The 23,249-nt window shown below is 46.5% G+C and overlaps 1 long non-coding RNA gene across 1 annotated transcript; it reads right to left on the reverse strand.

The window, feature by feature from the left end:
- Window positions 1-5,425: 5,425 nt before the first annotated feature.
- On the reverse strand, window positions 5,426-22,301 carry LOC114082953 (uncharacterized). The gene is made up of 4 exons (XR_011705695.1): window positions 19,293-22,301; window positions 19,117-19,203; window positions 5,715-5,865; window positions 5,426-5,612 (listed from the first exon to the last, which is right to left on the reverse strand). It is a non-coding gene; the product is annotated as an uncharacterized lncRNA (long non-coding RNA).
- Between the last annotated feature and the right edge of the window lie 948 nt (window positions 22,302-23,249).

Consider the following 23,249-nt stretch of genomic DNA (forward strand, 5'->3'; position numbering starts at 1 on the left):
AATGGAACTGAAAATCAACGATAAAAGAAGGAAGGAAAAAGAATACATCACTTGGAGAATGAACAATAGGTTACTGAATGATCAATGGGTTATAGAAGACATCAAGGAGGAAATTAAAAAATTCTTAGAGATTAATGAAAACACAGACACAACATATCGGAATCTATGGGACACACTGAAAGCAGTTCTAAGAGGAAAATTCATTGCTTGGAGTTCATTCCTTAAAAAAAGAAAAAACCAACAAATAAATGATCTCATACTTCATCTCAAAATCCTAGAAAAAGAAGAGCAAAACAACAGCAAAAGAAGTAGAAGGCAAGAAATAATTAAAATCAGAGCTGAAATTAATGAAATCGAAACAAAAGAAACAATTGAAAAAATTGACAAAACTAAAAGTTGGTTCTTTGAAAAAATAAACAAAATCGACAGACCCTTAGCCATGCTAGCGAAGAGAAGAAGAGAGAGAACTCAAATTACTAGCATACGGGATGAAAGAGGCAATATCACAACAGACACTTCAGAAATACAGAAGATAATCAAAAATTATTTTGAATCCTTATACTCCAATAAATTAGAAGATAGTGAAGGCATAGATAAATTTCTTAAGTCATATGATCTGCCCAGATTGAGTCAGGAGGATATAGACAACCTAAACAGACCAATATCAATTGAGGAAATAGAAGAAACCATCAAAAGACTACCAATTAAGAAAAGCCCAGGACCGGATGGGTATATAGCAGAGTTTTACAAAACCTTTAAAGAGGAACTAATACCAATACTTTTCAAGCTACTTCGGGAAATAGAAAAAGAGGGAGAACTTCCAAATTCATTCTACGAGGCCAACATCACCCTGATACCTAAACCAGACAAAGACACTTCAAAGAAAGAAAACTACAGACCAATATCTCTAATGAACCTAGGTGCAAAAATCCTCAATAAAATTCTGGCGAATCGGATACAAAAACATATCAAAAAAATTGTGCACCATGATCAAGTAGGATTCATCCCTGGGATGCAAGGCTGGTTCAATATACGGAAATCAATAAATGTTATTCACCACATCAATAGACTTAAAAATAAGAACCATATGATCATCTCGATAGATGCGGAAAAAGCATTCGACAAAGTACAGCATCCCTTTATGTTCAAAACTCTAGAAAAACTAGGGATAACAGGAACATACCTCAATATTGTAAAAGCAATCTATGCTAAGCCTCAGGCTAGCATCATTCTGAATGGAGAAAAATTGAAGGCATTCCCTCTAAAATCTGGAACAAGACAGGGATGCCCTCTCTCACCACTTCTGTTCAACATAGTTCTCGAAACACTGGCCAGAGCAATTAGACAGACGAAAGAAATTAAAGGCATAAAAATAGGAAAAGAAGAACTTAAATTATCACTATTTGCAGATGACATGATTCTATACCTAGCAGACCCAAAAGGGTCTACAAAGAAACTATTAGAGCTAATAAATGAATTCAGCAAAGTGGCAGGATATAAAATCAACACGCATAAATCAAAGGCATTCCTGTATATCAGTGACAAATCCTCTGAAATGGAAATGAGGACAACCACTCCATTCACAATATCTTCAAAAAAAAATAAAATACTTGGGAATCAACCTAACAAAAGAGGTGAAAGACTTATACAATGAAAACTACAGAACCCTAAAGAGAGAAATAGAAGAAGATCTTAGAAGATGGAAAAATATACCCTGTTCATGGATAGGCAGAACTAACATCATCAAAATGGCGATATTACCAAAAGTTCTCTATAGGTTTAATGCAATGCCAATCAAAATCCCAACGGCATTTCTTGTAGAAATAGAGAAAGCAATCATGAAATTCATATGGAAAAATAAAAGACCCAGAATAGCAAAAACAATGCTAAGCAGGAAGTGTGAATCAGGCGGTATAGCGATACCAGACTTCAAACTATACTACAGAGCAATAGTAACAAAAACAGCATGGTACTGGTACCAAAACAGGCGGGTGGACCAATGGTACAGAATAGAGGACACAGAAACCAATCCACAAAACTACAACTACCTTATATTTGATAAAGGGGCTAAAAGCATGCAATGGAGGAAGGAGAGCATCTTCAACAAATGGTGCTGGGAAAACTGGAAATCCATATGCAACAAAATGAAACTGAATCCCTTTCTCTCGCCATGCACAAAAGTTAATTCAAAATGGATCAAGGAGCTTGATATCAAATCAGAGACACGCCGTCTGATAGAAGAAAAAGTTGGCTACGATCTACATACTGTGGGGTCGGGCTCCAAATTCCTCAATAGGACACCCATAGCACAAAAGTTAATAACTAGAATCAACAAATGGGACTTACTCAAACTAAAAAGTTTTTTCTCAGCAAAAGATACAATAAGAGAGGTAAATAGAGAGCCTACATCCTGGGAACAAATCTTTACTCCTCACACTTCAGATAGAGCCCTAATATCCAGAGTATACAAAGAACTCAAAAAATTAGACAATAAGAGAACAAACAACCCAATCAACAAATGGGCCAAGGACCTGAACAGACACTTCTCAGAGGAGGACATACAATCAATCAACAAGTACATGAAAAAATGCTCACCATCTCTAGCAGTCAGAGAAATGCAAATCAAAACCACCCTAAGATACCATCTCACTCCAGTTAGATTGGCAGCCATTATGAAGTCAAACAACAACAAGTGCTGGCGAGGATGTGGGGAAAAGGGTACACTTGTACATTGCTGGTGGGACTGCAAATTGGTGCAGCCAATTTGGAAAGCAGTATGGAGATTTCTTGGAAAGCTGGGAATGGAGCCACCATTTAACCCAGCTATTCCCCTTCTCGGTCTATTCCCTAAAGACCTAAAAAGAGCATGCTACAGGGACACTGCTACATCGATGTTCATAGCAGCACAATTCACAATAGCTAGACTGTGGAACCAACCTAGATGCCCTTCAATGGATGAATGGATAAAAAAAATGTGGCATTTATACACAATGGAGTATTACTCTGCATTAAAAAATGACAAAATCATAGAATTTACAGGGAAATGGATGGCATTAGAGCAGATTATGCTAAGTGAAGCTAGCCAATCCCTAAAAAACAAATGCCAAATGTCTTCTTTGATATAAGGAGAGTAACTAAGAACAGAGTAGGGTCGAAGAGCATGAGAAGAAGATTAACATTAAACAGGGATGAGAGGTGGGAGGGAAAGGGAGAGAGAAGGGAAAATGCATGGAAATGGAAGGAGACCCTCAGAGTTATACAAGAGTACATACAAGAGGAAGTGAGGGGAAGTGGAAAAATAATACAAGGGGGAGAAACGAATGTCAGTAGAGGGGGCAGAGAGAGGGGAGGGGAGGGGAGGGGAGGGGAGGGGAGGGGAGGGGGGATAGTAGAGGATAGGAAAGGCAGCAGAATACAACAGACACTAGTATGGCAATATGTAAATCAATGGATGTGTAACTGATGTGATTCTGCAATCTGTATATGGGGTAAAAATGGGAGCTCATAACCCACTTGAATCAAATTGTGAAATATGATATATCAAGAACTATGTAATGTTTTGAACAGCCAACAATAAAAAATTAAAAAAAAAAAGAGGAGCCTACAGCTGGGATATCAGGACAAAGTCCATACACTCCTACAAGAGAGGCAGAAGTGTCACATTAGAAATAAAAAGCCAGAGGACAGGTGGACTAGGAAACACTGCAAACAGTGCTCCTAGGTCTTGGATGGACAGTCCTCCAAGGCCTCTCCTCTAGGAGTGCTGTCAGACATACTTCAGATGTGGATGGGTGTATCAATAGAACAAACAGCTAGCCAGGAATATGATACATTCCAGGGCGGGGGAAGAGGGGGAACAAGCACAGTGGAGGAATCTGTCAAGGCACAGAGAATATCACAGACCTAGACCTAGGTGGGCCAGCACCCCAAAGAAGCCAGTACTTACTGCCAAGAAAATGTAGCAAGAAGACCAATCTTGCTGAATAGATGAGGAAGATCACCCCTCTTTTCCACAAGATAAGCAAGATACTAATCATTAAGAATTTCAATTCTATCTTTACCAAGACGTGAGTTCCCTATGTCCTATATATTGTCATCAGTTTTTTGTTCTTTTTCTTTTTTCTTTCTTTTTTTTTAAGAAATGTAGCATTTGGGAAACAACAAATATCACCTCTTGTAGAATCAGTGTGACATATTTTTATAACATCATAAAAAATCTACCAATATGACAGAGAATCAAAAAATTCTGCTCCATTTGTGTACAATGAATCGAACAGCTTTCTACTGCCATGTGTAACTGATTAGAACTAATTAAAAAATAAATTGATTAATAAATTTAGAACTGTTTTAAAAAAGTCTACCAATATAACAAACTTTTCTAATGTCTCTAAGGGACCAATAACAACACTCCAGGGAAGAAATCATACCAGAGGGGATTCTTGCTAAAAAGGCATGCTATTCAAACGTGAAATGAAGTTTTCAAAAGTCGTCAAACCCCACAACTGGGAATACTCTCCATTGAATCTTGGAGTCTTAAGTTTTTCCTTTGTGCCTGAGTAGGAAAAATCTTTAAATTCTATCCTAACCCTGACCTTGTAGTCCAGGGTGGAAACCACCATTTTGCCCTAGCTGGTAATTTATTCTCTACCTTTTTGACTGATCAGAGTTAAGTGATCACATGATGGGGCAGTCTTTGAACCATGAGATCTGGAATCAGACTGAATTGATTTCAATCTCAGCTCCACTGCATGACCCTGAAACACTACTAAACTTCTCTGGGCCCCACCAGAAAATGTAAATCCCATAAACAGCCAATCTGGAGACCTATTCTCAGCCTCCAAAAGACAATCAATAAACAAAGGCTTTAGGTAGCAGGTTCTGCCCACCTGCTGGGACTCTAGCCAGTACAATTCCCAAGCCAGTCCTCTCAGCCTGCTCCAGTTCCAGCCCAGCTAGGGCACAGCTGCAATAATCGCTAGCTCTCCTGAGCCCCATGCATTGCTTGTGAATTTCAGAGAGATGCCATCTGGACCAGCAAAATATTTTCAGTTACACAATGAAAGCAGCAACTGGGTGAGCTGATACTGCCAAGATTCTTTTGTCTTCCCTATATATCAAAAATCAGAGACTCCTAAATCATGCAACACCCCAGCATTGTGTAGATGAGCTCAGGCTTTGTGTTTACTGTATTGGGAGACTGCACAGAATGCAGGAGGCTCCCATATTTACAGATTTGTGGTGCTAAAACAGGCCCCAACTTTCAAACCTGTTAGTTTTACCTGAGTAGGTTCTCACTGCTACCCCATTGGCACCAGAAGCCACTATACTTCTTTGGTCAAAATCCATGGATACAATGTGATTCCCCAGGTAGGACATTGCCACAGTCTGGCTGGGCACAATTCACGAGCCACTTGTCAAGCAGGAACGAACTTTATTTTTTGAACACACGCCGCACCACGCAAGCTCTCCAGGAATTCCCTGAGAGCCCAACTGCCACCACTGGCTCTTCCGGTGAGCACCTCAACTGGAACTCTTAGGTCCCGCTCTTAAGGCAGATTGGCTTGGTCGCGTGGGCAGAGCCAAATGAGTCCCCCAATGAGCAGCTCCGTGGTCTGAAAGGGCGGGGAAACAGCCCAATGAGCATTACTGCAGAGGAGCCAATCAGCTGGAAGTTTGCTGGGGTCCACTTGGCTGTGGCTCTCAACAGGACATACCCTAGAGGACCTTTGTGATGGAGGCCCTAAGGGCCCAAAGCACCTTTTTTCTTCTTTCCAGGCTGGAGGCTTTTCACTGCCCATTTCAGTCTGTAGTCTTCAAGGCTCAGGCCAGGATCTCCATGCCACTCCTTACTTCTTAAGGCCTTCCCTGGAAAATACAGATATGTCTTCACTCCACTATTAGTTGTAGAGTGCTTTGCAGATTACAAATCACTCTCACATGAATTATCTCACCCCAATGAGATAGACTGAAAAATAATATATCTTGGGAGGAGATTTTAATGTGGTACCTATCTTCTAGATGAGAAGATTGAGGTTTAGAGAGGTAAAGTGACTTACTCAGAGTCAAATATCCAGTAAACATTGGAGTCAGTGCTCAATCCCAGGTTTATAACATTTTCTGGGCCCCACCAGAAAATGTCCTGCTCCCCCTGTAGAGGATCAGCTATCCTTATCTGGATAGCTCATTTGGTTGTGTGCCTTTCTGCCCCCGCCCCCACACCCACCTTTCCTTCACAGACAATGGATAAAATCTCACAGCTTAACAAAATCTAAAGTTCCTATATCAATAATCCTATAGTGAACCTGAATTGGTGATGCCAGGTTTGGAGGATGGGGCAGCAGGAAAGCAGGCACCATGGTCACAGCAGAGTCCCTCTGCCACCTGCTTTCCTTTCATCATGAGGGTAATATTCTATCTCATCTATCAGAATAACCACTGCATTTTAGGAAGAAAGCAGGAGGCAAGTGGCTAAAGAACCTGATAAAGACTCACTCAAAGAAGTCTGGAAGATAGGCTCCAGATATCCCACTTCTACTCATGCACAGAGTCACACACGTAGCCACACTCTCCAAGATGTGGAGTCAATGTCTCCCAGGCTGCCAATGGAAGGGCTGGGCTGAGAGCCCCTGTTAACCAATTCCCAGGAAGGTTCAATAACAGGAGACAATTTTTACAGCCACATGTGAAAAATGCTGGGGTGATAAGAGAAAGGTGTTTGGCAAGGCATAGCATGAACCAAATATGTTCTCCAACCAGGTACCTTTTAGAGAAAGATGTGGGAACAAATAACCACTTGACTATGAGAATCGGGCATGTGGTTTCTGAGATGGGAAGTGGTAGTAGGAAGTGGAGAAAAGGGAAGCATGAAGTGACACTCAGCAGTTTCACTGAATCTTTGTTTCTGTCCCAATAAGGGCTAGTGGGAACAGATCCTTTGGGATAAAAGTAAGGTCAGTGCATTGGGGATGTTAACACAAGTGAACAATCAGATTAAGCCTTCACATAGTCCTCCTGCAAGTCAAGCGCTACATCTACCAGGAGTTAATATTTCCCATTTGGGGCTGAGTGGTGATGGCAGCACAGCAATGTGAAGATACCTAATGCCACTGGAATTTTCACATAGAAGTGGTTAAGATAATGACTTTATTGTGTGTGTGTGTGTGTGTGTGTGTGTGTGTGTGTCTGTCTGTCTGTCATGGTTTAGATATGAGGTATCCCTCCAAAACTCCTGTGTTGATGCTGGAATATTCAGAGGTAAAATGATATCATAAGAGTTGTAACCTAATCAGTCCATCCTAATTTGAATGGACTGAGTGGTACCTACCTGTAGGCAGATGGAGCATGCCTGGAGGAGGTGGGTCATTGATGGTGTGCCCTGTAAGGGTGCATATTCCCTGCAGCTCATTCCCTTTTCTCTTTCTGATTCCTGGCCACATGAATGGAGAACAGCACTTTTCTACCACACCCTTCCATCATTATGTTCTGCCTCATCTTGGGCTCTGAGCAATGGAGTCAGTCTACCATGGACTGAGCCAAAAATCAACTTTTCCTATTCTAAGTTGCTCTTATTGAGTTTTTGTCATTGTGATGAAAAGCTAAAAAAAATATAAAGATATAGATGTATGTATAAATCTTCATCTATATCTAGCCATAATAAGATAGGATCTGTCAGGAGCTGCCCTGGATGCAGACACCTTTAAGTCCTGATGCACCAGGTTCTGAACAATTATTGCCTTCAGGGTGGCATGGTAGTGTCAGGTTGCAGTAACTTGGGCATTATCCCAGCTCCCATAGCAAGGCGTGGCTCCAGGAGTAGGCGTCACCCACTGGGGTTGAGTTACACTCACCCATTCCTTTGTAATCCTACTCCTTTGCCCTTTTTGAGATAGAACGTTCCATGGAACCTCCCCTTGTGTGTTCCCTATATAAGAATAAAAAATTCCAGTGGCTCTCTTTCTTTCCAAAAACCCTTAAGATCGGAGATCCCTCATGGATTTTGAAAAAATACTTTTGTATATTTGCATGCTTTCTTTGTCATTTTCTTAAGTTATTGGAATATCAGATTTTGTGAACCCAGCATTAGGTTGCCAGCTAGGATAGATGGCGATAAGGATCTATGATGCTATCTGAGTTGTGGTAATCCCTAATGTGTCACAGGCACCAGGACAGCAAGTGTTGTGGGAAGTTCTCACCTATTTGCCTTTTCCCAGGCCTGTCTTGAGGACAAGGACCCTATTAAAAATGCGGTTCTTAGCATTTCTGTTCCTCCCTGCAATCCCTAGCATTCTTGGAGGCTCTCCTGAGTCAGAAACTGAAGTCTAGGCTATAGACTGTTTTTCAGCACTGTAGACCTTCCATCTGTCCCCTGGTCACCACTTGTCTCCCCACTCTCTCAGCTAGACTCCTGTTCCTGAAACTCCTCAGAATTAGAATTAAGTTGTTCTCATCTTTTCCTTGAGAAGATAATCCTTTTTGCTTCTCTCACCTCTTTAGCATCTGAGTACCCAGGAAAAGCTTTCCCTTTAAGCTCTCTTATTTCTGTGGGAAACTTTAATTGATCCTTCCCTACCCATTCTGTTTGCTTATTTTTTTTTCCACAAATACTGTTAATATAGGCAGTGGCTGAGCCTCCACCTGTCAATTCACATGTCCTCACCCTCACTGCCTACTCTCTAGCTTTGCTCACCGTGCTCCAGCAAACACAACCCAGTTTGATTCAGTTTGTCCCTGAGTCTAGCAGGATACAAGACAGGTCCCAACATACATGTCACTTCAATTTTCCCCAAACTAGACTCAATAACAGTCAAACATCAAAAGTAGAAGGTAAGAAAAAAATACAGTGATTTTGTTTCCAGGGATACTATGGTTATATACCAAGAAAGTCATGTATTGTCTCCCTTTTTCCTCAGAGACAGCCTCCCAGCATGTTTATCAAGACCTAGTTAGGTACCTCAGGGTGTGGGTCCACCTAGAGAAGGAATTGAGTACTTGTGGATTTCTGTACTTAAGGTAGAATACTTCCAACAACCACCAGCTCTGAGAATACTTTCCCAATCTTGGGAAATTTAGCAGAAAGTCTGTACATTAAAACTAACATTCCTAGAACACATAAGCAATGGCAGACAATTCCAGATTCAGCTCAAGCACCACATGTGAAGTGATTAGTCACTACAAGCATCATCCCACACAGCTTCCAAATGTCACTTTATCAATGATATCATATCAACAACAGGGTGAGCAAGATGTGGCAGGGATGTTAGCAGCCTTAGATAGACATGGACACTTCACATGGTAGATCAACCTTGAAAAGACTCAGGAGTCTGCCATATTAAATTAGTGTTCAGTGATATGGTAGTCAGGAGCATGCCAGACGTTCTCTAGAAATAAGGGACAAATGATGATATGTCACACCTCCCACCACTAAGAACAAAGCACAAGGCCATGAAGGCCTATTTGTGTCTGGTATCAGGGAGTCAAGAGCTGTGGTAACCCCACTTACTATCTCTTCCCATGATCAGGAATTTATGCTTCCTGCCCCCACAACTTTGGGTTCTGTAGTTAGACCAGCACTGTCCAATATGGTAACCACTAGCCACATTTGACTATTTAAATCACGATAAAATACAACTACAAATTAAGTTCCTCAGTTACACTAGCCACATTTCAAATACTCAGTAGCCACATGGGTCTAGTGGTCCTTATTGAACGGTGTGGGCTAGGCACTCTGGTTTCCCAAATGGGAATGATTACACCAGGAGTCAGAGTAAGAGTTCCATTAACTACCAGGCATGGCTGACAAGTGAATTACAAGTCATGGGCACCTTGGGCTCTTCATATTATGGAACCCACAAGCATGAGAAAGAGTCATCCATCCTATCAGGAGTCATGGGCCCTGGTCATCAGGAGGAGGCAGGTATGTTCTCACATAATAGGAATAGAGAGATAGGTTTGGTAACCAGGTGATCCACTCAAAAATGTGTCTTGGTGATCCCCAATTTCCATGATAAATTGATAAGGGTATGTTCCATAACCTGGGGACAGGGGGACAAGGGGCTCAGAACCTTCAAGGATGAAGATCTGAGTAGCTGGCTGAGATGGAGGGGACTATATTGCAGAATTCCCTGTGGGACTGATTGAAATTTCTCTTTCAACTATATAACAACTCCACTGTTTTCCCAATTCTACTCCCTTTACCATGTTGTAATTTTCTAGATTAAATCCTGTTATACCATATCAAATTGTAAAAGGAAACAATTGAGATGATGAAATATAAATCAGCCACACCCCTCTTCCAGAATGCCTTTGCCCAGGTAAGTCTGGGGACCTCTAGGTATGGAGGTGTGCCTCCTTGTGCTCTAAGGGTTGGGGTCCTTTCAGCTACTGTTTGGTGGTACTGAGTGTGCCAGATACCTGCCTGAAAGAGGGAAGCATTTTCTGGAAAATTGTGGTCCAAGAAATGTGATTATCCACTTAAGGAATCTTGTGCCTTCAAGGACGCCTCACTTCATTGGGTGGAGGGTATCCTGGCCCTAACATGCTCAGGGCCTTGGCCAGCTCTCTCCTGGTAGGGGTATGGCTTGGTCCTATAGAATGCTACCCATGGGCAAGGGCCAGCCAACTAGCCATGCATGGTAGCCCTCCTCCACGAGCCCCTTCTTGGAGTTGCCTCCAAGCATATTGCTCCCTTGGGGTAATTGGGGACACTGTCTCATTGGAAGATACAAGCATCTGCTTGTTTGAGGGGCTGACTTCTGCCTTGTCTTGCCAGGAGGATGCAATCTCTGGCACCTGGGTGAGGCCCAAATCCCACTGTGTGGCTTTGAGATCTGCATGACTCAGCCACCAGGCTGTTGCTGAGGACCTGGGGAGGTTGCTTGGTTACCCTGGAGATGGCAGACACATTATACTGTGATGATGTTGACCTCTGCTTCTGCTCCCTAACAGCAAGCAGTGTGCGCCCCAGCCGTGTGTCCTTCCTCACTGGGAGGAGGCCTGACACCACACGCCTGTATGACTTCAACTCCTACTGGAGGGTGCACGCAGGAAACTTCTCCACCATCCCCCAGTACTTCAAGGAGAATGGCTACCTAACCATGTCGGTTGGAAGTCTTTCACCCTGGTACTGCTCCATGCCCAAAGTCTTGAGTTCTCTTGTTCTGTGATGAGTGTGGGAATCCCCTGCTGGGCATGAGGCTGTCTCTGCAGACACCTTTTCTGCCTGGATGATTACACTGCTGCCTTTCTAGAAAAACCACTTCTCAGCTTGGCTTCAGTTCTCAAAGTGAAAAGAGGGTAGAAAGAGTCTGGCTCCCTTTTAGAGGCTGGAGGTGGTGCTCTGGGGCCTCCTCTGGCTCCTCAGGTGGTGGGAAGGGCACTGGGTGGGGAGGTGACAGTGCTGGGTGTGAGTTTAGCTCTGGACTGACCCTCGGCCCTGTGAGGTCCCTGTCTGTGAAAGTATGGGTGGGTCATGCACATCTAGGGAATTTGTGAATAGTGCTGCTTGTAAACTTGCAGGGACAAACCTCCCAGGCAAATGGATGGGAGTTTGGGGGTGCCTACTTCCCACTTTTAGTGAATGATGTCAGGAATCTAAACTGCCAACTGTGTTTATGCCCAGGAGCCAGCAAGTCTAGGGATCAGAACATATACTTTATTAATTACCTAAGGTGGTTCTGCCTCTCTTTTAGCACAATTCTTGGCCTGCTCTCTGCTACCTTTTCCCATCCTAGGTCTCTAGGGCAGCTGCCAGAAACCTTCTGAGCCAATCTTCAAGGTCCTTGACTTCTTCTTCCTCTTGGTCTCAAGATAGACTTTTGGGTTGCTTTTGGGCATATGTTCTGCTTTCTCACGTATTCACCCTTACCTACAGCTGCCCAGACTAAAGCCCTACACAAGAGTGATGAATGTGTTCCTGCAGTCATGTAATCCACATCTTCACTGAGCATTTGCCATGTGTCAGGACCTATGCTAGACTCAGCAGCTACGTCAACATGGTGTCAGGTAACTCACGGTAGCCAGAAGAGACCTGTGATATCATAGTTCCTGTATTTGGGAATGCCACAGAGAACCAGCCTGATATACCTTCAGGGCTTCTGTGTATATCCCAGTCAGACTTCAAGGGGATAATTCCTGTGGTCCCTCTGTTGGGACCCCTCACTTTCCTGTCTCCAAGGGCTTCCTGTACCTCAACCTCTGAAGCCTGTACCAGATGGAGGCAACACTCCCTCTAAGCTGGTACCCCAGGATTCCACTGAAATCCCTCCCACCCAGTTACCAGGCCTCATGAGTCAAGGCTACCTTGATTTACTCCTACAGAGTGAACATGTGAAGGTGCAGCACTTGCCCCCACCCAGTTCATGGGACTCATGGACTCTGGAAAGTACCTCTCACTGAGTTCCTCAGGAGTATCTCAAAATCCTGTTGGCTAGAGGGAGGAAGGAAGAGAGAGCAGGTCAACCCTCCAAACATCATAGGTGCTCAGAAATCTTGAGTATTTATAGTGGACATGAAGTATGCTTTGATTACGGATAGGTGAGAGGTTCCTTTCACCATGGGGTCTTAGGAAAGCACTGTTGACTCAGAACACATTGCAGTCCCATTTTGTAGACCAGATCCATCAAAGGTTGATAAGTTTGCAGACCCAATGTCTACTGTATACTCAGGCAGTAAGGTCTATGCTGGACTGTGCAAGATGAAGAGAAAGCAGATAAAATTGGAACCTTGGGACTTAATACCAGAGTGTGGTATCTTTTTTAGCATCATATATCCCAGACATGAAGCTGAGAAGTTGGTGACCAAAAACTATCAACAGGTGCAAGGAAAATAAAGGTAAGATAGGCATGATAGGAAAGGCAAAAGTTAAAGGATCAGTAAAGGTGTAGCCTAACATGATGGAAACCTTTTAGAAAATACACTGTTTATTTCAGCCAAATGTCATAGAAAAAACTTTGTCCCCTACCTTCACCCAAGTCAGCAAAGGCCACTTGGGTGCTTAGAGTGCTACCCCTGATAACAAATAATGACACCCTCCCCACCTATGAAGTTTCAGAAGAGGCTTAATAGGGAGCTAGTCCTTTCACCTCTAGCACATAGTAATAAGCCTTCATTCCCCAAGATGTCAGTGTAGGAAACATGATGGGCAATAAAGAGACATCTTTAATCCTCCCAGCTAGGAAGTTACCAGTGCAGGCCCAGCTCAGAAAGAGAAAATTCACCCTTACCCATAAGTAACAAGGAGTTCACCATTGATTTCACGGATTAACAGAGGACAAAGAAGGTTAGGGTTAGACCACCATACTCAACAGACAGTAATGTAGTGGAATCCATCTCCTTTCCTCTGCTGTGGTGATGTCAGGGTATGACAGCTAAAGCAAGGATTAAGTAAAATCTTGATCCTAATAACATCATAGAAAAGTATTATGATTTCAATTAAAAAAAATCACTCATAGCAGGATGCAGGAAGGTCTTGAGATGAATGAAAATATATAGTCAATTAATATCTACACTGATGTCATAAAATAGAAGTATAGGTCAAAAAAGTTAAAGAAGATATCATCATAAAAATACTTCACTTGGCAATTAAGAACTTGCCGCAGTCTGGCTGGGCACAAATCATGAGCCACTCAAGCAGGAACAAACTTTATTTCCGAACTCCCCCAAACGCCACCCACGAGGTTCCTCCAGGAATACTACACACCAAATGGAACTCCCTCCCCTGGGCTGCACCCGCATTCACTCTCAGAAGGGAACCACCCTATTACTGGTGTAAAGGTCTAATATACAATCGAATCAATCCAGCATCATCTTAATGGCTCGCCTCTCAACCATTACTTCTGGCAAAATGCCAGGGGCCATTCCGACTCAGCTGTGGCTCTCAACATCTCCCCCCTTCTGTTTAATTAAACAACAAGCAATGTGGCTTAGGGACCATGCCTGTCTCAGGTTGTCCAATACTACAAGAACTCACTTGAAAGAAACTAAAAATATAAAGCCTTAGTAAAAAAGAGAAGACATGAAAAATCAAATGGCAATTTTAGAATTGAAAACATAATAGCTGAAATTCAAATAAACTCAATAAGGGAATCAATGGCAGAATGCAGAGGACAGGGGAGAGTGAACTGAAGACACAACAATAGAAAGTTCTTACACTGAAAGTCTGAGAAAAGTTATACTGTGAAAAAAAAAATGAACAAGCTGCAGGGACCTGCAAGAGTATAAAAAAAGATCTAATATCTTTGTTATAGGGTTTCCAGAATAAAAGGAAAAAGAAGGTGGGGTTTAACGAGCATTTGAAGAGCCCAGCATGGTGGTACACTCCTGTAATCTCACTAACTCAGAAGACTGTGGCAGGAGGATTGCAACTTATCAAGAACCTCAGCAATGTAGACGCTGTATCAAAACAAAAAATACAAAGGTCTGGAGATATAGGTCAGTACACCCTGGGTTCCATGCACAGTATAGAAAAACAAAGACAGACAAAGAATTTTTAAAAAATGGGGCTAGGATTGTGGTTCAGTGGTAGGGTGCTTGCCCAAAACATGTGAGGAGCTGGGTTCACTTCTCAGCACCACATAAAAATAAATAAAATAAAGGTATTGTATCCATCTACAACTAAAAATATATATTAAAAAAGAAACAACTGGAATACCGGTTCCTCTGGGAGACCTCCTCAGCCCCTAACCCAGAGGTAGCCATTCTTTCTTCTTAACAAATATCTAACAAATGCTGCCTAGCTTCAGATTCCAGGATTCAAAGGTAAGCCTTAAAGATGACTCTAGCAGCCCTGGGGATAGCACAGAGATGAGTATATACCTCCAGAGAGCCCCTGTTGGACAGTACTGCTGACTTCACTTTGCCTTGTGTCATGATGCCATGTATGCAGACTGCCCTGTAACAGCAAGCTGTGCTCACACCCCTGCTAACAGATCCGGAGATGCCCTGTGAGCAAATGCCCTGGAGACACATCCCTATGGGCACCCACGTAGCTGTCTAATGCAACAGAGACCAAAGCACCTCCCAGGAAGCCTGCTGCAGCACAGGGCAGGGCATGCTTCTGCCTATGTGAAGATAGCAGCCGGGCCCTTCTTGGAGCTGCTCAACCCACACCTGCCCTCCAGAGCATCCACTGTGGGTGCTCATTCATCTAAATAGTATGGACTGCATGACCTACTGTGTGCCAGGTACCAGGAGGACCCAACAGGAACACCCATGCCCCATGCAGGCCCCTGAACTGGAAATCCTGGCTCCACACCACCCTGTCACACTGGTCAGGACTGTCAAGTCAGGCCCAACCTGCTGTCCAACCCCACTTCCTTCCTGTCCCTTCTGTGGGTGTTAATCCCAATAAATCTGTGGCTCTGCTCGCTCCCTCGCATGCTCTGCTTTCTGGACCCAATGTGACACAGCTGGTTCTGGACTGCTGCAGGTGGTAATCTAGGGTCTTGGTGCAGGATCACCCAGTATCTGCCTAGCTGGTGATGAAGACCCCACAACAGGCACGTAGGGGGTGTGCAGACAGACCCAGGCATAAGGGGGCAGCCCAGGTGCCAGACCTTTGGTGTCAGAATTTTACTGGGATGGCTACCTTGTGCAGAGGAAGCTTCTAGCAGGTGAGGACACCTGGGCACGTGTAACGCATGGGAAGGCAACTGCCAAGACAATGGAAATGATCAGTGGCGATTACATTGTTAGATGACTCCTTGTGGATTAAGGAAGGCAGAGGGCAGTTAACCTATGACTAAAAACTAAGCAGAAACACAAGCTTCTCCTCTAGGGTCATAAAGTAGCTCCCATGTCAGGCACAGTGCACTGCAGAAGTTGAATATCAAAAACATACTTTGATAAGGAGGCCGGCCTCCAAAGACGGCTGGATGTTCAACCAAGGCAACTCAGTCTTGCCAAGGGTAGAAGCACTGTGCACAGACCTTCCTGTCAAACACGGGGAGCAGGGACAAGCAGAAGATCCCAAATGTCAGACTCCCCAAATGCCTCTGAAACTCGTGAGCCTACAGTATGACTCATCCCCCTCACGCCACTCCCAAGGGAGTTATAGGAATCTTTTTTCCCCACAGCAGACCTCCTTCCTAGGAGCTGTCCTCACTGTATCTGCCTGGCAGGGAGGGTGTCCAACCATCCCAGCTGGCTGTGGGGCCTGCAGTATTACAACCAGGAGAGGGCTCAGAATAGCAGGATGGGACCAACCTGCTGCCAGATGTCTGAGCAGAGTTAGGACAGTACAGCACAACACGGACAAGGCTGCTGGGCCTGGTAAGGGAGACAAAGAAGACACCTATAGATGAAGGAACAGCACACACTTGCACCTATGGCCAGTCGGAGTCCCTAGAAGATAGGACAGTAAGGGTGCCTGACCAGGGGTTCTGAAAACTCAGATAAGTATTCCCTAATGAGACACATAACCTAAAGCCCTGGCAAGGCCCTTAGGATGGTGCAAACTCACTACTGGGATGGATCCTAGAAACCAGGAAACACCACTGTTCTAGGAAGAACGGCCTTGAAAGGCTAGCAGGGCCATGGCAGACAGTAAATAAAAGAAGGGAGACAAGGGTGAAAAGAGTGGGTCTGCTGGAACTGGACAGATCAGGTGAAGCCAGAAGACTTCCCAGGGGAGTATGTGCCCAGAGGGCTCACAAGACACATCCTGTACCAAGAGGTTCAGGGATGTGCTGAAGAAAGGACCCTATCATCACTCAGAAGCTTGGCAGTTGCTCCTCTACAGGCCAACCCCAAGGGAGCCTGGTATAGAACAAGGCTCCCAGGGAAAAGCCCAATAGCCTGCCACCCTCTCCTCCTCCTCTTTCTTAGCCGCAGCAGCAGCGGGAATAGAGGTTGGGGCAGCATTGAACAACACTGAGCACACAGAAGCTGAGCTGAGGACTACACATCCTCGACAGTTGAGAGCAATGGAGACCACCAGCACAAGCCAGCCTCCCTTAGAGCACAGCAAAATCACAACCAACATGGTACAGCTCAAGGAGGACACTCAAAGGGAGCAAGGATGAGTGAGCAGGAGGCTGAGGGCAGCCATGCCAACAAACCACTCACCTTGCCTGCTCAGTTCCTGCCCCAGTCCAGCTTCCAGAACTGGAACACATTGAATAACATGGTGGCCAGGTCCCCAGGAAGGAAGCTGCGGTACCATGGCAAGTAGATGCTATGATGTTCCCCCAGCCCTGCCTGAAGGCAACAATGGCTATGTGCTGGGTCACTGAACAGCAGGGAAATGGGAATAACCAGAGAAGGCTCTTGCACACAGTGTCCCATGGGACACTCATATCTGGAGTCTCAATAAGCTCCATGGGAAAGGTGGCCTCAGGAAGAACTGCTGTGCTTACCTATCTAGACAGAGGATGTTGCTGGATCCAAAGTGGGATGATCCATTCCCTGAGGATTTGACTGCTGTGAGGTCTTGAACATGGAGGGGTGGAATTCACAATGGGCTACAGAGCTACTGCCATATCGGGTCAATTTCCTGAGTAACCTTTCAGAATATGGGCTAACACTTACCATAATAAAAAAAAAAAAAAGTAGGAGGAAAAATGCAACACAGCATGTGCTCAACTGAATAACCAAACACTGTATAGAAGAAAAAGCAAGAAAAATAAATGTTCCTGCCTCTCAGAAATGACCTCAGGACCGTTCTTTGTTTCTGATTCTCATAGACGTTTCTGTACTTTCTAAAGTTGCCACATTGAGTGTGGAGGCACATGTCAGCAGAATGGGTCTTCTGTAGAGAGCCCACTGATCCCACAATTCCAGCCTGGTAACCATGGAGAGGAGTTGACAACCTGTCCTCTGGCATCACCCCCCAATCATGTAAACAAATAATCTGGATTTGTCACAGGGCCATGGCATGACATTCCAACCGTCCCCAGCTTTGGAGGGCACAGCACATGACTCAGTGCTTGTTTGCATAAAGACTGAACTATTAGGAGAGTAAAGAATAAAGTGTGTCAGGACCAGGCAAGGTGCTACATGTCTGTAATCCAAGCCACTTGCAAGGCTGAGGCAGGAGGATCACAAGTCCAAGGCCAGCGTTAGGGAGACCTTGTCTCAAAATGACAAATAAAAAAGGCTGGGGATGAAGGTCACTGGTACAGCATCCCTGGGTTAAATATCCAGTACACTAAAAAAAAAAAAAATATATAGTCTGATTAAATTAAAAGCTGCTAATAATGTTTTGGCACCATAAATTCACAGAAACACACAAAGGTCATACTTGGCTCTTCTACTATCTGCGTCTGTTTTAGTTTGAATCTGGAATAGCCCTCAAAGGCTCCTGTGCTGAAGGCTTCGTCTGGAGAAGAAAGCAGAGCTGGTGGAGGAGACTCAATCCTGATCCCAGGAGTTGAGCAAAGCTCAGTGTTAGTGGGGAGTAGACAAGGAGAAGGTGCCTGAGAAGGAGCAGAGGAAGGAACCCCAAAGGGTTCCACATATCTGCAGGCTACTGCTGGCCTGGAGGCTCTGGAGCCCCTGCAAGGAAAACACAGTGGAAGGAAGAAGTGAGATGGGTCTGGGGAGGGGAGGGCACACCTGACCCGTGATGGCCAGAGAAGGTGGGAGTGAGTCCCCACCAGGATTTGGTCCATGAGGGGAGACAGGGAGCAGCTAGTGAAGAGAATGTGATCAGGAGGTCAGACATCAGCCCATTTTCAGGGCTGCCATTGACTTGTTATGTGTAATGAAATTCAAGATGCAAAAGCATCCTTGTCCTTTTCTCTGTGGCAGCCAAAGACCTCCCCACGCAAAACCTACTGAGGCGATGCTTCCAAGGCCCCACTGCTGCAGCAGAGAGCTGGACTTGCAGCTGCTACCCCGGGACTTCACCTCCTGATCAGACACCAGATCAGGCCTCTGCTGGGCACTCTTATGCCCAGGGAGATGGTGCATTAATCTGTGAACTGCACCCCACTTCTCAGCATACACGAGAGCAAGGAACAGCCCAAGAGTCAGAAACAGGAGCGCTTACATTATGTCCCCATGGAGGCCCCCACTAGCAGCCATGTGCTATGAGAATCCAGCTCCTTAGGCAAGTTCCAGCTCATCAAACAACAGGGCCTAAGAACAGGAACGGCACACATTCATGGGACCCTCACTTACATTCCAAACAGCTCTGAGGAGATGCCGTGGTGCTGGGCAGGGGCTGGAACGATTTGTGGAGGAAAGAGGCCTGGAGGGGACACCAACCTAGGTGGGAGTCCCATATGAACTTTAAGGCTCCTTGAGCCCTAAGGCCTCCCTCATGTGAACAAGGTACCCTCTCCCACTCACTTTACCTCCAGCTTTCCTGTTTTCTTGAGCTTCTCCAGGAAAAGTATAAGTACCTCTCACTGGGAGAGAGCACTCCTCTGTCCATCTGATGTTTACTAAGCAGCTACTATGCCCGGCACCCAGATTACAGAAAGGAGTAAAAGCAGCCTTGCCTTCCAGGAACTTAGAGATCCTGCTGTGGCCACAGACTCCGGGAGAGCAGTTGCAGCTCTGGGTTACAAGGACCTAATGCTTGGAGCATGGGTCTACCAGAAGGAAGGCTACCAGAAATAGGACACTTGATTGTGCAACAGTGAAGGTGAATTGAAAGTCGTGCTTGGAGGATAGGTTGTCAGGATAAGAGGGGATGGGCATTCAATTCTGTACGAACCATAGCTTCAAAGCAAGGAGTCCTGTGGAACAGGTTGGGTCAGGGACCAGGTACCCCAAAGCAGACTTTGACTCTGGCCAGTGTTAGTCCAGAAGGGGGGAGAGAGCTCGGGCTGAAACTTGAGGCGCCTGCACCCCTACAGGAGAAGGCTTGGCAGGTTTTCAGTAGGGGACTGATTCGCAAGGTAGAGAGTGAGGGGTACTGTGTGGAGGACCAACAGAAAAGACGCAACACAGGACTCTAGGCCAGTCAGGAAAATCAGGGAATAGCACAGACACCAGAGAATGTGGCCTGACCTCAGCAAGTAGCAAAGGGAACAAAGGAAGAGGAATCTGTCTTCTTACATGTAAGGTAGAGGCAGGGACCTAGAACTTGGCTCTCCAGTCACTAGGCAGGACAGTGTAAGGAAGCATGGTGATCCTGAGGGAAGGTTGTAGTGTGAAAGACGAAAAGCCAGGTTGGCACGGAAGTTGGGATGTGGTTTTGGCAACTTAGGTCTGAGGGGCAGCAGCACATAGGGTGGTGCTATTCAGCTCCCTTCAAAACAAAAGATGGTTATTCCCAGCCTCACTGGCAGGAACCAAAATGCATCTAGGGGAAAGGAAAGCTGTGGGGGGTTCATCCCTGTGGTGCAAGCCTCAGCCCTGAACTCTGTGGACACAGGCAGGCGTCTCCCTTCTCCCAGTTGCTACTCCTCTGGAGTGCACCCTAAAGTACACACTCAGGGTTCGGTTAGGTCCATGAGGACCCTGCTTTGGCCATTTTCCCCTCTTGACTAAGAGTGCAGCACAAAAACCCTAAGCTTCCTCCTCACTTCTGCCCTGTGCATCTGGCAGCTCCTCCCACAGCTCTGTGGGCTCCTCCCCCAACTTGACCATAGGTCCCCCCTCCCTGGTGCAGCACTAGGTCTTTCCCCAGCTTTCTCCAAAGATCTGCCTGCATCTCTGCACCAGCTCCTTACAGAGTGCTTGAGCATTCAGCAACTTCCCCAATTCTTAGCCATAGCTCTGCCTATTCGCTGTAATCAGCATCTCCTCAGCCACATCTGCCCCCAGTTCCGCCCTCCTCCCCCAGTTCTGTGCTAGCTCCTAGCTCAACTTTCTCACAAGTCACCCTGTTCTTGCATAGTTACTTCTCCCCCAGCTCTTTCCTATAAAGACAACTTCAGAGACAGGTCAGGTGGCATCCACCTGTAATTCCAGTGGCTTGGGATCCTGAGGCAGGATGGCGAGTTCATCAGGCTCAGAAACCTAGTGAAGCCCTAAGCAACTCAGTGAGAACTTGTCTCCATATAAAATATTAAAAACGGTGGGGGGGCTGGGGGCTGGGGAGGGGCTGGGCTTGCGGCTCAGCGATAGAGTGCCCCTGGGATCAATCCCTAATACCAAAAAAAAAAAAAAAAAAAAAAAAGAAAGAAAAGAAAAAGAAAGACAACCGCAACTCTTTCCCATAAAACTCTGTGCTCTTCCCTTGCCCCTCCCACAAAGCTGCCCCCCATACTGCTCCAGTAAGGGCTCATAGACCCACCCAGCTCTTCCCACACTTTCCCCCCCAATTCCTAACCCAGCTCTCACACCTGTGCCCAGCTCCTTTCATAGCCATGCTCCTCATCTGAAATCTTACCACTCATAAACCCTTCCCTAGTCCTCCCAAAAATCCACCCCACTCTACTTGGGTTTCTCAACCCCACCCACAACTCCTGCATAGTAACTCACAGCCCTGCCCTGCTCCCAAGTTCCAACTCCTGCCCCTGAACCTAGCCCACAACTACTCCTACCTTTGCATTTGTGGCCAGACCCTCCATGACACATTAAAACTCAGCCCCACCCCAATTCCTACCTGAGTAATAATAGCCCTACCCAGCTCCACATTTTTTTTTTTTGGTACCAGGGACTGAAGTCAGGGGCACTCAATCACTGAGCCACATTCCCAGCCAAATTTTGTATTTTTAGAGACAGAGACTCACTGAGTTGCATAGCCCCTAGCTGCTGCTGGCTATGAAGTCGTGATCTCCCAACTCAGCCTCCAGAGCCACTGTGATTACAGGTATGCACCCAGGCCAGCTCCAACACTTCTCCCTCAGCCCAGTCCCAACAGGAACTCAGCACTCAGCCCCGCCCAGCCACCTCTTACAAAGGCCAGCTCCCAAACAGTACAGAACTCCTTGAGCCCCGCCCAGCTCCTCCCACAGACGTGCTCCCTCTCTATTTCATTACTCACAGCCCCGCCCCAACTTCTACCTTAGTCCAGAGCTCCATCCTCAACTCCACCTCTCTCCTTCGCACCACCGCTCCCAATTCCTCTCTCATTCCACGTAGCCCCGCCCAACTCTGCCCGCGGACCTACCTCCAACACCTACTTCACTCCCTGCAGCCCCGCTGCCAACTCCCGCCTTACAACTCACGGTCCCGCCTAGCTTCTCCCACATCCTGTCCCCACCCCTACTCACCCGCCCACCTGGCTCCACCTGCGGGCCCACCTGGCTCCACCTGCGGGCCCACCTGGCTCCACCTGCAGCCCCAAACTCACCTCACTCCTTGCAGCCACGCCCCCAACACCTACGTATCCCTCAAAGGCCCGCCCCAACTCCTACCTCCTCGCAGCCCCCGACTCGGCTACAGGTTTCCCCAACCCCGGCCAGAACTCTCACTCCTCACAGCCAAGCCCACCTCCACCCGCAGCCCCTCCCAACTCCCCCCACTCACACACCCCCAACACTCACGTCACGCTAAGCCCCGCCCCTAACCTTCTCATTCCTTGCAGGCCCGCCACCAACTCCTACCTCACTCCTCACAGCCCTGCCCAAAACTTCTGGTTCTTGCAGCCTCGGCAAGCTCCTCCTTGCAACCCTGCCCGGAACTCCCACCCCACTCCTCTGGGCCCAGCACACCTCCACCCCCAGGCCACCCATCTCTTCCCGCGAACAGACCCGCAACTCCTCCCTCACTCCTGAAAGCCCCGCTCCCAAATACCACCTCATTCTTGCAGCCCCGCCCCAACTCCTACCTCACTCCTTGCAGTCCCGCCAAGCTCCTCTGGACAAGCCCACCCAGAGTTCCTATCTCACTCCTTGCTGTCAGGACCCCAGAGCCTATGCCACTCATGGAAACACCGCCCCCAACTCCTACCTAAGCCCCGCGGAGCTCTTCTGGACAAACCCGCCCACAGCCCCTACTCACTCCTCACAGCCCAGAACAGCTCCACCCGCAGCCCCGCCCAGCTCCTCCCACCGGCTTGCCTCCACCGCCTACGTCACTCATCCCGCCACGCCCCCAACTCATTCTCATTCCTCACAGCCCCGCCCCAACTCCTACCTCACTCCTAGAAGCCTAGCTCCGCTACCCTGGCAGCACCCCGCGCCCCCAGCTTATACCTCAGCATTGTCCCCCCTTCCTACCTCCATACTCAACCCGCCCAAAACTCCTACCTTAGCACTCTCTCATGACTGGCCTTTCTCCTCTCTAAGCTCCAACCCTCCCCGCAGCACCGTCCCTAACGTTCTCTGAGGCTGGCCTCATTCCAACCTTTCCTTTTACTCCCGTGCGTCCCTTTCTAACTCTACTCCCTCTTCCTGGTCACGGGACTGCAGAGC

The sequence above is a fragment of the Marmota flaviventris genome, chromosome X, assembly GCF_047511675.1.
Source record: "Marmota flaviventris isolate mMarFla1 chromosome X, mMarFla1.hap1, whole genome shotgun sequence".
NCBI lineage: Eukaryota > Metazoa > Chordata > Mammalia > Rodentia > Sciuridae > Marmota > Marmota flaviventris.